Genomic DNA, 15,648 nt, shown 5'->3' on the forward strand with positions numbered 1-15,648 from the left:
GGGAATGGGGAAATGGACACCTCCTGTACTCTTCTAAGGATGAGCCCTAATCTTCCTGATGTCCCTATACAGGTTCTTTCAACCTGTCGCCGAGCAGGATACCTTAGCCCTTGCTCGCCCTGCACCTATCCCTGGGTAGGGAATTGGCTAGTGAGAGCACTGGTCCCACCACTACACTAATAAAACACAAAGGGAAAGTTTAGACAAACAAGGTAAGCAAACAACACTTAGCTTATTGCTGCAAAGCACAGCACAGTGGGAAAGAAACACCAGATACACCTGACTCAGCTGAAGAACAAGTGCTCCCAGCAAGCTCTTTCTCCAACTTGGTTGATCCCCAGAAGGACCTGTATAACCAACAGTCAGCTGATGCATCAGGTACCTTTTGAAGGATGGTGGGAGTGGTCACAAACATCAGCTGACCCAGCAGCAATGCAAAGCAATGCAATAACACCAGCGGCCACCGGGGAAGGGAAACTGCATTAACCCCCGATGACCTGAAAGGAAAAAAAGGTTTTATTCTGAGGGAAACCAGATGTGCCGCAGATCCAAACCTGGATCGTGACAGGTAGGTTTGGTAGTGGAACTTACCCTAAGTTTTGATCTGTGAGTACTTTTTGGGAAGCTTAGTGTCAAAGCAGATGTTATAGGCATATACTTTAACCAGCAATATTTTTGTTACGGTAATTTCATGTTAGCATTAGACTTTCTTCACCTACACAGTACTCTGTAAAATTATGCTTTGGACTTCATAGTCTCAGATTCTGTATATGAAAAATAAAATAATCCTGAATATAAGCTCCAATTCTATTACAAAGATTTCTCCCATCCAATAGTACTCTAATTAGACTCAAATAACTGGGTTTATATATACACTGCAGTATGCTTGTCAATCTCATCTCTTTGAATTTTTTTTTAAAGTTCAGAGACACATGAATTGCCGGTTTCTCATTCATATTGTAGGAACTATAATTATGTGTTAAGGGTAAGGGAGCTGAAATAGTATCTAATTACTTTTTAACTGCTTGCCAGCTCCCTCCTAATCCCCTCAACTCCATGATCCAGAATTGTTAAATGCTTTGAAAAAAATGTACCAAATTCATCGACACTTTCACATGAGCAACTACTGTGACTCAAAAGGCTAGGATACACCCCTATACCAAGGTGAGACATTGACTTTTTTTTTCCTATACTGAAGAGTCTAGTCATAATTTGTTTGCCCCTACTGTACATTCATCATCCTCATACTGCATTTTTAATGTATTGATTATCCCTTTCTCACATTTGGTTATTGATCAAAATTGTTCAGATTTCTTATATTTTAAAAATTAACATTTGCTGACGTTTTTGACTATCCTTGTATATTTGAACAATGAAGAAATGAAAATGAACAATAGATCAGTGAATACATCACACAACTGCATTAAACTAAACATTCTTTCCTCTGTGAGCTGTTTCATGGATCTCATAATTGTATGCAAGAACTGTCAGAGAAAACAGATATAAATCTGTTGAGTAATGACAGGTTTCCAGAGCTCTGGAAGTGAAAGGAAAATTCTACAATTAAGCAATAGTGTAAGGGCACAGTCGGACAGCTGTATAAATTGGACTGAAATCCGAACGCAGTGCACAGACTGGCTGGCAGCTCTCCTGACCTGAGTGTAACAACTTCCTGTATTTCTATGCAGCTGCCACGCTCGGGACAGGAGAGTCGCCGGCGAGACCATGTACTGCGTTGCGAACTCAGTCTGATTTATACGACAGTCTGACTGCGCCCTAAGGCTGATTTTACGTGCTACGATCTCCCAAAGATCCAACTAGGAATCAGACTTTTATGATGTTTACCTAGAATTGCAAGCAATTCTGTGATGGGATGAGGACAATTCCATCACATTGGTACTTTGAAGATGGTCATAAATTATTTAAAGAATGTGCAGTTGTAGTCTCATTTATCTGTAGGAGCTGATTTGAGGTAGAGGCTTCCAATACTCATATAGACTACAATTGAGAGCGTTGCACACTGAAATCTAATTTTCTCCCCCTTCTCGTTATCACCTAGTAGCATTTATAGCAGAATGGTTGTTATGAAGCCCTGAGTTTTCAGTTCTAATACTTCTCATGCAATTCAGGAGTGGACATGCTGCCAGTGTACCTGCACCGGGGCCCAGATGTGGAGGAGGGCTCCTACAGAGTGGCTAATAAAGAGCAATCTGGCCTGTTTCTCTGACTCCAAGGCTCCAGGGGCCCATGGCCAGATTACCCTCATGTGCGGTGGGCAGGGAGCTATCCCTGCAGTTCCGCTCCACCACCATTTTCTTCTGTAGGCAGTGGAGTTGCAGGGATCGCTCCCTGCCCACCGCACATGAGGGCAATCTGGCCATGGGCCAGTCATCTGCTTCCTGCCCGACACTTTTTGTCTGACACAGGAGTGTGGCTGGATGACGTCAGCATTCAGCGCGCGCCTGTGTCAGAGTGAAAGCTGCCAGTGAATATGATGCTGCAGCTCTGGGGGAACGTGCGGAGAGGTGAGTGGTGGTGTTTGTTTTTTTAACAATACATTTATCGGGAGATGGGGAGAACAATGATTAGGGCAATGATGGAGATGGGGAGAAGTCAATGATGGAGCTGCTGTAGAGGACAATGTTGGGGGTGGTGGAAAGGGCAATTATGGAGGTGGTGGAGAGGGCAATGATGGAGGTGGTGGGTAGGGCAATGATGGAGATGGTGGAGAGGGCAATGATGGAGGTGGTGGGAGAGGGCAATGATGGAGGTCATGGAGAGGGCAATGATGGAGGGGGTAATGACGGAGGTGGTGGAAAGGGTAATGATGGAGGTGGTGGGAGGGCAATGAGGGGGGGTGGGGAAGAAAAATAATGGGGTGGTGGAGAGGGCAATGATGGAGGTGGGGAGAAGGCACTGTTGGGTGTAGTGAAGAGGGCAATGATAAAGGTGTTGGAGAGGGCAATCATAGAGGTTGTGGAGAGGGCATTGATAGAAGCGGAGGAGAGGGCAATGATGGAGGTGGTGGAGAGGGCAATGATGGAGATGGTGGAGAGGGCAATGATGGAGATGGTGGAGAGGGCAATGATGGAATTGGGGAAGAAGGCAATGATGGAGATAGGAAAGAAGTCAATGATGGAGGTGGTGGAGAGGGCAATTATGGAGGTGGTGGAGAGGACAATTATGGAGATGGTGAGAGGGCAATGATGGGGTGGTGGAGAAGGCAATGATGGCGATGGTGGAGAGGGCAATGATGAAGGTGATGGAGAGGGTAATGATGGAGGTGGTGGAAAGTGCAAAGATGGGGTGGTGGAGAGGGCAATGATGGAGGGGGAAGAAGGCACTGTTAGGTGTGGTGAAGAGTGCAATGATAGAGGTGGTGGAGATGGCAATGATAGAGATTGTGGAGAGGGCAATGATAGAGGTTATGGAGAGGGCAATGATGGGTGTGGTAGAGAGCACAATGATGCAGGTGGAGAAGAGGGCAATAATAGAGGTGGTAGAGAGGGCAATGATGGAAGTGGAATAGGGGGCAGTGATGGAAGTAATGGAAAGGGCAATGATGGAGGTGGTGGAGAAGTCAATGAAGGAGGTGTGGAGAGGGAAATGATGGATATGGTGAAGAGAGCAATGATGGAGGTGGGGAGAAGGCAATGATGGGTGTGGTAGAGAGGGTAATGATAGAGGTGGAGGAGAGGGCATTGATGGAGGTGGGGGAGAGGGCAATGATGGATGTGGTGGAGAGAGTAATGATGGAGGTAGTGGAAAGGGCAATGATGAAGGTGATGGAGAGGGCAATGATGGGGTGGTGAGGAAGAACAATGATGGGTGTAATAGAGATAGAAATGATAGAGGTGTTAAAGAGGGCAATGATGGGGTGGTGGAGAGGGTAATTATGGCGGTGGTGGAGAGGGCAATGATGGAGGTGGTGGATAGGGCAGTGATGGAGATAGTGGAGAGGGCAATGATAGAAGTGGTAGAGAAGGCAATGATGGAGGTGGTGGAGAGGGTAATGATGGAGGTGGTGGAGAGGGTAATGATGGAGGTGGTGGAGAGGGTAATGATAGAGGTGGTGGAGAGGGCAATGACAGAAGTGGAGGAGAGGGCAATGATGGGGGTGGTGTAGAGGGTAATGATGGAGGTGGGGAGAAGGCAAATGGTGGAGATGGGGAGAAGGCAATGGTGGAGGTGGGGGAGAAGACAATTATGGAGGTGTTGGAGAGGGCAATGATGTGGGTGGTGGAGAGAGCAATTATGGAAGTGGGTGAGAAGGCAATGATGGGGGAGGTGGAGAGGGCAATGATGGAGGTGGTAGAGAGGTCAATAATGGAGGTGGGGAGCGGGCAATGATGGAGGTGGTAGAGAGGACAATGATTCGATGCGGGGGATTGGGATGGGAGGAAGGGTGCATAGAACCCTTTATAATGAATTGAAGGGTGGGAGAAGATGCTGTCAATGACTTGTAATGAATTGGGAGGTGGCATCTTCTTCCACACCCACATTCATTATGATGCCATCAAGGACTTAGAATGAATGAGGGGAGAAACAGGACAGGGACTAAGGCTATGTGCACATGTTCAGGATTTGCCAGAGAAAATTCTGCTGCATGTCCTAATGTGTTGGAAGGAAAAACGCTGTGCAAAATACATTTGTTTCGGTTTTTTGTTTTTGTTTTTTTTACACGCTTTTGTTGCTTATTTTCCCCACACATTAGTATGGATGAAATAAGCTGCAAGAATTGACATTATGCAGATTTTTAATCTGCTGCAAATCTGCATGGGAAAAATATGCAATGTGTGCATGAAACATCAGGGATCTCATTCACTTTGCTGTAAAACCTTGCATATTTTCCGTTACAAAAATGTTGCATGTGCATTTAGCCTTACAATTAATTGGGGAGAGTCACAGGCTGAATAATTTCTATTATTAGGTGGTGGATATTATGGTTAATGGGGGAACAGTGCTGCTTATCACTTTATATTTATAATAGTGGGGTACATATCTGTATTCAGGGGAAGACACATGTATGTATAAAGTGAATGTGACCTAGTTATTTTCAGGGCTGCAATGATCATCGTGACAAGACGAATCATGGCTGGGAGATATTGACATGAAGGTCTTACCAGATACAGAAGAAATAGTAGAAAATGACTCTAATCAGACAAGACATCAGTGGTAAGTACCTGGATGTAAATATTATTCTGTATCTGCACTGTGTGACGTGGAGTGATAATGTTATCTGTAAAATCCCTTATTCTACATTCTCACATTTGTGTGAAATGTCCGTATGTGGTCAAATTTTTTTTTATCAGATGGCCCACGGACTTGAAGAGTTTTATAGGTCCATTCACACATCAGTGAAAATCACGGATCTGAGAATGAGATCCGTGATTGTCAGCGAATTACCTCTTCTGATCCGATTTTGAGGATCCAAGTAGGACATGCTCAATGTGTCTTTAAAAGCTCACAGCATATCAACACCGCACACATATACAGGAATATAACCTTATTATGTGTAGCACAGTCCCTTAGTACAGGTCCTTCTCAAAAAATTAGCATATAGTGTTAAATTTCATTATTTACCATAATGTAATGATTACAATTAAACTTTCATATACTATAGATTCATTATCCACCAACTGAAATTTGTCAGGTCTTTTATTGTTTTAATACTGATGATTTTGGCATACAACTCCTGATAACCCAAAAAACCTGTCTCAATAAATTAGCATATCAAGAAAAGGTTCTCTAAATGACCTATTACCCTAATCTTCTGAATCAACTAATTAACTCTAAACACATGCAAAAGATACCTGAGGCTTTTAAAAACTCCCTGCCTGGTTCATTACTCAAAACCCCCATCATGGGTAAGACTAGCGACCTGACAGATGTCAAGAAGGCCATCATTGACACCCTCAAGCAAGAGGGTAAGACCCAGAAAGAAATTTCTCAACAAATAGGCTGTTCCCAGAGTGCTGTATCAAGGCACCTCAATAGTAAGTCTGTTGGAAGGAAACAATGTGGCAGAAAACGCTGTACAACGAGAAGAGGTGACCGGAACCTGAGGAAGCAGTGGACTGAGTCTGGTGTGGAAACATCCAGAGCCACCGTGCACAGGCGTGTGCAGGAAATGGGCTACAGGTGCCGCATTCCCCAGGTAAAGCCACTTTTGAACCATAAACAGCGGCAGAAGCGCCTGACCTGGGCTACAGAGAAGCAGCACTGGACTGTTGCTAAGTGGTCCCAAGTACTTTTTTCTGATGAAAGCAAATTTTGCATGTCATTCGGAAATCAAGGTGCCAGAGTCTGGAGGAAGACTGGGGAGAAGGAAATGCCAAAATGCCTGAAGTCCAGTGTCAAGTACCCACAGTCAGTGATGGTGTGGGGTGCCATGTCAGCTGCTGGTGTTGGTCCACTGTGTTTCATCAAGGGCAGGGTCAATGCAGCTAGCTATCAGGAGATTTTGGAGCACTTCATGCTTCCATCGGCTGAAATGCTTTATGGAGATGAAGATTTCATTTTTCAGCACGACCTGGCATCTGCTCACAGTGCCAAAACCACTGGTAAATGGTTTACTGACCATGGTATTACTGTGCTCAATTGGCCTGCCAACTCTCCTGACCTGAACCCCATAGAGAATCTGTGGGATATTGTGAAGAGAAAGTTGAGAGACGCAAGACCCAACACTCTGGATGAGCTTAAGGCTGCTATTGAAGCATCCTGGGCCTCCATAACATCTCAGCAGTGTCACAGACTGATTGCCTCCATGCCACGCCGCATTGAAGCAGTCATTTCTGCCAAAGGATTCCCGACCAAGTATTGAGTGCATAACTGAACATTATTATATGATGGTTTTTTTGTTTGGTATTAAAAAACACTTTTATTTGATTGGTCGGGTGAAATATGCTAATTTATTGAGACAGGTTTTTTGGGTTATCAGGAGTTGTATGCCAAAATCATCAGTATTAAAACAATAAAAGACCTGACAAATTTCAGTTGGTAGATAATGAATCTATAGTATATGAAAGTTTAATTGTAATCATTACATTATGGTAAATAATGAAATTTAACACTATATGCTAATTTTTTGAGAAGGACCTGTATTTAGTGTACTCACTTATTATGCATAGCACAGTTCCTTAGTACATAGTGAACGCGCTTATTATGTATAGCAATCTCTTAGTATATAGTGTTCTCACTTATTATGTATAACACAGTCCCTTAGTATATGGTGTACTCACTTATTATGTATAACACAGTCACTTAGTATATAGTGTACTCATTTATTATGAATAGTGCCGTCCCTTAGTATATAGTATACTTACTTATTATGTATAACACAGTCACTTAGTATATAGTGTACTCATTTATTATGAATAGTGCCGTCCCTTAGTATATAGTGTACTCAAGTATTATGTATAGCACAGTCCCCTAGCTTATAATGTACTCACTTATCATGTATAGCACAGTACCTTAGTATATAGTATACTCACTTATTATGTAAAGCACCTTCCCCTAGTATATACAGTGCCTTGCGAAAGTATTCGGCCCCCTGGAACTTTTCAACCTTTTCCCACATATCGTGCTTCAAACATAAAGATACCAAATGTAAATTTTTGGTGAAGAATCAACAACAAGTGGAACACAATTGTGAAGTTCAACAAAATTTATTGGTTATTTTAAATTTTTGTGGAAATTAAAAACTGAAAAGTGGGGACCTGCCTGTTGTGTTCCTTGGTCTTCAAGATGCTCTCTGTGCTTCAAACAGAACCCTGAGACTATCACAGAGTAGGTGCATTTATATGGAGACTTGATTACACACAGGTGGATTATATTTATCATCATTAGGCATTTAGGATAACATTGGATCATTCAGAGATCCACAATGAACTTCTGAAGTGAGTTTGCTGCACTGAAAGTAAAGGGGACGAATAATATTGCACGCCCCACTTTTCAGTTTTTTAATTTCCAAAAACAATTTAAAATAACCAATAAATTTTGTTCGACTTCACAATTGTGTTCCACTTGTTGTTGATTCTTCACCAAAAATTTACATTTTTATATTTACATTTTTACATGACCATGCCTGTTTGTAGGTTCAGTTGAGAGAGCCACAGATCTGGTCTGGTCTGTTATTAATTTCAATAACTTTGCCGCGGTGTATGGTTTACCTCCTGGACAAAATTGCTTCAGCAGAGCCTCTTGCCACTTCACTGAGGCAGTGCTGCAGAGCTTCCAGCTTTTGGCTGATGTTGACGACGCTCTGAGATAAAAAATAGGAGATGGGCGATGAGGAGGAGCAGGAGGGGGGTGCAGGAACTGGTGTAGGAGTTGGAGAAAACCCTGATAGAGGTAGGGCAAGCAATCCTCGCGTCGGTAGCACATGTGCCGTACCAGGGTAGGACTCGACTCCACACTCCACAATGTTCACCCAGTGTGCCATCAGGGAAATGTAGCATCCCTGGCCACAAGCGCTTTTCCATGTGTCGGTCGTTAAATGAACAATCCCAGTAAGTGTGTTGGTAAGGGCACTGGGGAAGTTCATGGACATGTGCTGGTACAAGCCAGTGATGTCACACCTGGACAAATAGTGGTGGCTGCGGACCGAATACTGAGGGATGGCTGTTGGCATGAGTCGACGGAAATCCTCCATGTCCAGAAGCCTAAACAGCAAAATTTCCATGGCAAGCAGCCGGAAATGTTCCCGTTTAGCATTTGGCCTTTTGGGTGGGTGACTGGGAACTTTCTTTTTCATTCCAAGGCCTGGGGTTGGGACAGCTGAACGCTGTGCTGGGACAAGTATTTGGAAGAGCCTGATGATAGTGCTTCAGAATGTGCATCTGTGCTAGTGTCATGGACAGGGGATTGACAAGCGTTGATCACAGGGGAAGAGGCAGTGGTCTCACCCGCTGGCACCAATTGTAGACCCAGGCATTTGGCCCTTCGAGTAAGGGGCAATGATTTTTTATCATTGGATGAAAACAATATAGTCTTAAAAAACGTTTAAGAATGCATCCTGTACAGTAAAGGATGGTGAGGGTGACCATACAGCTAATTAGTTCACAATCACAAGGCTTCTCTGCTTTTCCATACAAGCTTATAGAGTGTCTTACATAATGTAAGAGTCATGTCGGTCTGGTAGTCGGGGGCAGGTATATCTCGCCCAGGTATTTGTCCTATGTGAATTAAGCCGCTCAGTATCTTCAGGATACTGAGGGGTTAATAAGTGCAGGAATAAAGGCTGACCAGCTGGAGGTTTCAGGTGTCAGCCTGGGGCACACAGAATGCCTGTCTGTGTGAGACAACCGTGAGTGAGAGCTGGGCTCGTGATCTATGTAATGTTAGCTGGGAGGGAGAAGCCCCCCCAGTTGTTAGATAGGAACGTATTTGTATAGTTAGCGCCGGACAGGCAAGGATTTATTTTTATGTTTTGTTTTCTGTATTTGCTTTCACTTTAATAAACCTGACCTGAGGTCAGTCTACTTGGAAACCTGCTGTCGCCTCAGAGTTTAATGCACAAACCACGTGACCTTTGACCCCAGCAAAGGCGATCCCGGAGTGTTTTGTTACATTGTGGTGGAGAACGCGGGCACTCCGTGGCACAGGTGACAGTATGGAAGGCGTGGTGAAAGCCCTAGTACAGTCCGCTGCCGTACAGCAGGAAGCTAACCGCTTGATGGCCGCACAGCTGAAGGAGTTGGTGGACGTGACGACTGCAGACCGCCAGCTTCTCCAACAGGTGGCGCAGCGCTTGGTGAGCATGCCTGAGGCTAACCCGGAAGCAGAGTCCAGGAGAATCCATGTGAGTCGGTACTGGCAAAAGCTGACCGCAGAAGATGACGTCGAGGCGTACCTGACAACGTTTGAGCGGACAGCATTGAGAGAGAAGTGACCGAAGGAACGATGGGCCGATCTAATTGCTCCGTTTCTCTCCGGTGAGGCCCAAAAAGCTTACCATGACTTGGACACGGAAGTCGCTCAGGACTTTGAGAGGCTGAAAGCTGAGGTCCTGGCCCGGCTGGGTGTGACGACGGCTGTCCGTGCACAGAGGGTACATCAGTGGACCTATCAGCCAGATAAACCGCCGCGATCGCAGATGTTCGACCTGATCTACTTGATAAAGAAATGGCTGCAACCCGAGGTACTGACAACTCCGGAGATAATCCAGCGGATCGTTCTGGACAAGTACCTGAGAGTACTACCACCGGCGCTGAAAAAGTGGGTGAGCCAAGGAAATCCCGCGACAGCGGATCAATTGGTGGACTTGGTGGAGCGTTATTCTGTGGCGGAAGGACTTCCTGAGGATACCGCTACTACCCGAACTGTACCTCCTCCTCGTGGAACCGGTAAGACTGTTCCAGGGACTGCGGGGGAAGGAAAATTGCCAAAAACTATGGGGGAGGAACACGGGACTGCTCGCACCCCGAGATCAAGGGTGTCGGACTCTGGTTTCAATAGGGGGCCTGTTAGGTGTTTCCGTTGCCATGAGAAGGGCCATGTTTCTGCGAACTGTCCTGTTACCACTGAACCCATGCAGTGCGACGTTACGGACTCTAAGAAACGCATGTCTTTGGTTACACGGCTAGTAAGTGTGAATGCGGGTCAAAATGATACAGCAAAACACCTGCGTGAATTGTCTGTAGATGGGAAAAATGTTGTGGCATTGCTAGACTCTGGAAGTGTGGTGACTCTGGTGAAAGCCAGTCTGGTGGCACTTCCATCTGGTCCGTCTGATAAATTTTCTGTAACGTGTGTGCATGGTGACACCTGCTCATATCCTACAGCGGTCATATGTATCTCCACTCCCTATGGGTCTGTGCAACACAAAGTGGGACTCGTTCTCGCATTGTTACATGATATAATCCTGGGCAGGGATTTTCCTCATTTCTGGCAGTTGTGGGAGAATCAGTTGCTCCTTCATGGTAGCTGTAACCGTGAATCTTCCCCCATGCCATCTGGAGGTCCCAAGTTCCTAGACGAGACCCCATAGGAAGATGTTGCTGGGGAGGTTATTGAATCTAACCTTCAGTTCCCCTTCTCAGTTATGGCGGGGGAAACTGAGGAAACTGAGGAAACTCAGCGAGAGGCGGAGGCAGACAGCCATCCAGCACCCTGCCTACCCGATTTAGGAGTTCAGTTGGATGACTTCCACAGCGAACAAATGAAAGATCCTACCCTGACTCAGGCTAGGAAAAATTTAAAAGTGATAGATAGCGTACCCGTAGAACCTGACACTAGGCTAGCGTACCCGTACATGGTTCTTGAGAATGATTTACTCTACCAGGTAGAAAAAAAAGGGGAAGACACTGTGCAACAGTTAGTGGTACCCAAACCTTATCGGCGGAAGGTACTGGACCTGGCCCACGGACATATAATGGGGGGACATCTGGGGGTACAAAAAACCACAGAAAGGATATTGCATTGTTTTGTGTGGCCCGGAATACACAATGATGTGCGTAACTATTGTGAGTCCTGTCCAGAGTGCCAAATCTCGGCACCTAAACCTCAGTTCTGTAGCCCTTTGGTACCCCTCCCTATTATTGGGGTCCCGTTTGAGAGAATTGGGATGGATTTGGTTGGGCCCCTTCCCCGGTCCGCACGTGGGCATCAACATATCCTCGTCATCATGGACTATGCCACTCGTTACCCCGAAGCCATCCCTTTGCGTAACACTGCTACCAAAACGATCGCCAAAGAGTTGGTACAAGTGTTTAGTCGGGTGGGAATTCCAAAACAGATACTCACCGACCAGTGGACTTCCTTTATGTCAAGGGTGATGAAGGAGCTCTGCAGGCTCTTACAAATAGACCAGTTGCGTACGTCAGTCTATCATCCTCAAACAGATGGCCTGGTTGAGCGGTTCAATAAAACCTTAAAACAGATGCTCCGGAAGGCGATAGACAAAGATGGGAAGAACTGGGATTACTTGTTACCCTATTTGCCATTAGGGAAGTTCCCCAGTCTTCCACAGGATTCTCGCCTTTCGAGCTATTATATGCCCGTCGTCCCCGTGGACTGTTGGACGTCGCAAAAGAAACCTGGGAAGGTCAAGTCACTCCCTTTAAAACGGTGATAGACCATGTAACGCAAATGCAGGACCGGATTGCTGCTGTCATGCCCCTTGTTAGGGAACATATGTTACAGGCCCAGGGAGCCCAGAGGCAAAGTTATGATAGAGACGCCAAGGTCCGTACGTTTGCACCCGGGGATAGGGTGTTGATCCTAATCCCTACGGTGGATAGTAAATTTCTGGCAAAATGGCGGGGCCCCTTTGAGGTCATGGAATGAGTTGGAGAAGTGAACTATAAAGTGCACCAGCCTGGTAAGAGAAAACCAGAGCAGATTTATCATGTGAATCTGATAAAACCCTGGAAAGACCGCGCTGCCCTAACAGCGGATCTGCCCCGTCCGGTTTGCTCACCTACCATACCGGAGGTGCAGATTGCCGAGACTCTCTCTGAACAACAAAAATCTGAGGTTAAGCAGTTTTTGTTACAGAACCAACAGTTTTTCTCGGAAAAACCTGGCCAGACTAGGCTAGTGAAACATGAGATTGTCACAGAGCCTGGTGTCACAGTTCATGTGAAGCCGTACCGGATTCCGGAAGCACGCCGTAAAGCCGTCTCCCGGGAGGTGAAGGCCATGTTGGACTTAGGAGTTATTGAAGAGTCGCACAGCGCCTGGTCCAGTCCAATCGTGTTGATACCTAAGCCGGATGGCTCCATACGGTTTTGTAATGACTTTCGGAAACTGAATGCGGTTTCTAAATTTGATGCCTACTCTATGCCCCGGGTCGATGAGTTGATCGATCGGCTGGGTAAAGCCCGATATATTACGACCCTGGATCTAACAAAGGGGTACTGGCAGATCCCTCTGGCCGAGGCGGCCAGAGAGAAGACGGCATTTGCTACACCGGAAGGGCTGTTCCAGTATATCTACATGCCGTTTGGACTTCACGGAGCCCCAGCAACGTTCTAGAGATTGATGGATCGAGTCTTGAGGCCCCACAGGCGTACTGCCTCTGCCTATCTAGACGACATCATAATTTACAGCGTGGACTGGGAAGCTCACCTCCGGAAGGTACAGGCGGTGATTGATGACCTGAGAGACGCAGGCTTAACGGCGAATCCTAAGAAATGTCACATCGGCCTTGAAGAAGCCCGATACTTGGGCTACGTGATTGGCAGAGGAGTGGTTAAACCCCAGATCGACAAAATACAGGCAATTCAGGGCTGGCCGCAACCAGTGAACAAGAAACAAGTTCAAGCTTTCCTGGGCATTGCCGGCTATTATCGCCGGTTCATACCCAACTTTGCGGCCATGGCTACCCCCTTGACGGATCTTACCAAAGGGAGGGATTCCGTCATGGTAAAATGGACCTCAGCGGCTGAAGAGGCCTTCCACAGTCTGAAACGGGCTTTGTGCTCTCAGCCCGTACTAGTGACTCCTGATTTCAGCAGCGAGTTTGTGGTGCAAACGGATGCTTCTGATACTGGTATCGGAGCTGTACTTTCCCAGGTAAGGGACGGAGTCGAACACCCGGTCCTCTACCTGTCGGAAACTGAATGTACATGAGCAGAGGTATGCCGTGATTGAAAAAGAGTGCCTAGCCATCAAATGGGCTCTCAACTCCCTCAAATATTACCTGGCAGGTAGGAAGTTTAGGCTGGTCACGGACCATGCCCCTCTCAAGTGGATGCATCTCCACAAGGACCGTAATAGTCGGGTAACTCGGTGGTTCCTTGCTCTGCAGGCTTACTCGTTCACGGTGGAGCACCGCCCCGGGGTGCAGATGGGGAACGCTGATGCCCTGTCCCGAGTATACTGTTTCGAGAGTATTCTTGCTCGACCTGAGTGGTCTGAGCAGGGGGGGAGGATATGTAAGAGTCATGTCGGTCTGGTAGTCGGGGGCAGGTATATCTCGCCCAGGTATTTGTCCTATGTGAATTAAGCCGCTCAGTATCTTCAGGATATCGAGGGGTTAATAAGTGCAGGAATAAAGGCTGACCAGCTGGAGGTTTCAGGTGTCAGCCTGGGGCACACAGAATGCCTGTCTGTGTGAGACAACCGTGAGTGAGAGCTGGGCTCGTGATCTATGTAATGTTAGCTGGGAGGGAGAAGCCCCCCCAGTTGTTAGATAGGAACGTATTTGTATAGTTAGCGCCGGACAGGCAAGGATTTGTTTTTATGTTTTGTTTTCTGTATTTGCTTTCACTTTAATAAACCTGACCTGAGGTCAGTCTACTTGGAAACCTGCTGTCGCCTCAGAGTTTAATGCACAAACCACGTGACCTTTGACCCCAGCAAAGGCGATCCCGGAGTGTTTTGTTACAATAATTATTATTATTATTATTATTTATTGTTATAGCGCCATTTATTCCATGGCGCTTTACATGTGAGGAGGGGTATACATAATATAAACAAGTACAATAATCTTAAACAACACAAGTCATAACTGGTACAGGCGGAGAGAGGACCCTGCCCGCGAAGGCTCACAATCTACAAGGGATGGGTGAGAATACAGTAGGTGAGGATAGAGCTGGTCATGCAGCGGTTTGGTTGATCGGTGGTTACTGCAGGTTGTAGGCTTGTCGGAAGAGGTGGGTCTTCAGGTTCTTTTTGAAGATTTCGATGGTAGGCGAGAGTCTGATGTGTTGTGGTAGAGGGTTCCAGAGTAGGGGTGATACGCGAGAGAAATCTTGTATGCGATTGTGGGAAGAGGAGATAAGAGGGGAGTAGAGAAGGAGATCTTGTGAGGATCGGAGGTTGCGTGTAGGTAAGTACCGGGAGACGAGGTCACAGATGTATGGAGGAGACAGGTTGTGGATGGCTTTGTACGTCACGATTAGGGTTTTGTACTGGAGTCTCTGGGCAATGGGGAGCCAGTGAAGGGATTGACGGAGGGGAGAGGCAGGGGAATAGCGGGGGGACAGGTGGATTAGTCGGGTTGCAGAGTTTAGAATAGATTGGAGGGGTGCGAGAGTGTTCGAGGGGAGGCCACAGAGCAGGAGGTTGCAGTAGTCAAGGCGAGAGATGATGAGGGCATGGACTAGGGTTTTTGCAGATTCTTGGTTGAGGAATGAACGGATTCGTGAAATATTTTTGAGTTGAAGTCGGCAGGAAGTGGAAAGGGCTTGGATATGTGGTTTGAAGGAGAGATCAGTGTCAAGGATTACCCCGAGGCAGCGAGCTTGTGGGACTGGGGAGAGTGGGCAGCCATTTACTGTAATGGTTAGGTTCGTTGGGGGGGTGGTGTGAGATGGGGGAAAGATGATGAATTCTGTTTTGTCCATGTTAAGTTTCAGAAATCTAGCGGAGAAGAAGGATGAAATGGTGGACAGACATTGAGGGATTCTGATTAGTAGGGAGGTGATATCTGGTCCAGAGATGTAGATCTGTGTGTCGTCAGCATAGAGGTGATACTGAAAGCCATGAGATTCTATGAGCTGTCCCAGGCCAAAGGTGTAAATGGAGAAGAGCAGGGGCCCAAGGACTGAACCTTGCGGGACCCCGACAGATAGGGGGTGAGGTGAGGAGGTGGTGTGTGAGTGGGAGTCGCTGAATGTCCGGTCTGTTAGGTATGATGAGATCCAGGATAGGGCCAAGTCTGTGATGCCAAGGGATGAGAGGGTCTGTAATGATAGGGAA

This window comes from Ranitomeya variabilis, chromosome 5 (genome assembly GCF_051348905.1).
Source record: "Ranitomeya variabilis isolate aRanVar5 chromosome 5, aRanVar5.hap1, whole genome shotgun sequence".
Taxonomy (NCBI): Eukaryota; Metazoa; Chordata; class Amphibia; order Anura; family Dendrobatidae; genus Ranitomeya; species Ranitomeya variabilis.